Source organism: Octopus bimaculoides, chromosome 5 (genome assembly GCF_001194135.2).
Source record: "Octopus bimaculoides isolate UCB-OBI-ISO-001 chromosome 5, ASM119413v2, whole genome shotgun sequence".
Lineage (NCBI taxonomy): Eukaryota > Metazoa > Mollusca > Cephalopoda > Octopoda > Octopodidae > Octopus > Octopus bimaculoides.
In genome coordinates, this window is record NC_068985.1 from 73,603,848 (window position 1) to 73,605,405 (window position 1,558).

The following is a 1,558-nucleotide window of genomic DNA, read 5'->3' on the forward strand; positions in this document are numbered from 1 at the left end:
ATATATATATATATATATATATATATATATACATGCAAACGATTCTATTTCAGCAACATTTTAATTTTCGGAGGGAATAAATGTTTACCTTGACTGATTATTCAGGCGTTGCTCCTGAGACATTCAATGATCTGTAAATAGAAAAAAGAAAAAAAAAAATTACATCGTCTTAAAGATTTGAAATCGCGATTGGGAAGTTGAATTTAAATTCGCAATTGCATTCCATATTTAAAATATTACGGGGCATTTGGTTGGTTATTCCTAAAGTATGTGAATTGTTAGGTCACATAGAGGTACATACACACGTACATACATACATGCATGAATACATGCATACATTCATACATACATACGCACAAACATATATATTAATAACAATAATCCTTAGATGGAATTTATAAACATTCAATGCATCGCTACGCGCGTTTCCACAAAACACGTGTCTTTTAAGATTACAGTACGTATTCCTGAGATTACCAAATCGCAGCCCGTAGTATCCGTGGGTATGTGGTTGAACATCTTTATGGATTCATTTCTTCAGTGATAGGTTTATCCCTTTTCACCAGTATGAAGGTTAACTTGCTTAACCTACGACGCACCTATTTCATATATATATATATATATATATATTCTGGCTTTAGACTAATTGATCACTCTATTCTGATTTGGCCCTGTCATCTGTTCTATAATATATATATATATATATATATATATGTCTGAGGAGAGTTATTCCCTTTTAGTGCCTTATTATTTAACACGCTCACCGGTTCGATATCCACTCATTTACTTATATATATTTTCTAAAATGTTCGTTGCCACTTGCAACCTTTTCAATAGTCGCTGATTTCGTCCGTTATCAGAGCAGCGTTCGTTTTGTTTGCTTGTTTGTGCGCCTGTATGTGCGTCAGTGTGCATGTCTATACACATATGTAAGTATGCATGTATGTGTGCATGTGTATATATCCATATATATATATATGTATGTATGTGTGTATGTTTGGGCATATGTATGTAATCGCTGCATTCATGTGTTTGTGTGTTAATGTTTGTGTGTTTGTATGTGTGTGTATCTTACACACCATGCAGGTATCATTGATGCATGTGGTATTCTCAAAGGGGTGCGTCGTACATAGTTATGATCTGATAGAAATACCCAGAAATTAACCAGTACCAGAAATTAAAGAGCATCCTACTACATGGACTGAAAAACACCACTACACCATACGAAAGAGAGAGATTCATAACAAACATCCAACACGAATACCACCGAGTGAGTTAACCATCCCTGTAACAAACACTTTAACAACAAACTAAAGTGGAAGAAGCAGCAACAACAACGATCTCAGCATGGTAAGAATTATCACAGATACACAATCAATATCGACGGGATGGTCATGTGAGAATGTAAGCTACCAGAGGACATCGGCGCCAGGACACCGAAAAATAATACCATATATTAATAACAATGCTCAGAAATATTATATTTCTTCCATATATGTTTTGGTGATATATATATATATATATTTATATATATATATATATATATATATATATATAT

At 33.4% G+C, this 1,558-nt stretch overlaps 1 protein-coding gene across 5 annotated transcripts in view; it reads right to left on the bottom strand.

Annotated features, from left to right (window-relative positions):
* LOC106869260 (sex peptide receptor) overlaps positions 1–1,558 on the bottom strand; it is a 741,054-nt gene that overhangs the window by 235,074 nt on the left and 504,422 nt on the right. For all 5 annotated transcript variants that reach the window (XR_008264113.1, XM_052967783.1, XM_052967780.1 and 2 more), the window contains one exon: positions 89–131. The gene's annotated coding sequence lies outside the window, so the exon portion shown is untranslated. The remainder of the gene's footprint in view (positions 1–88; positions 132–1,558) is intronic.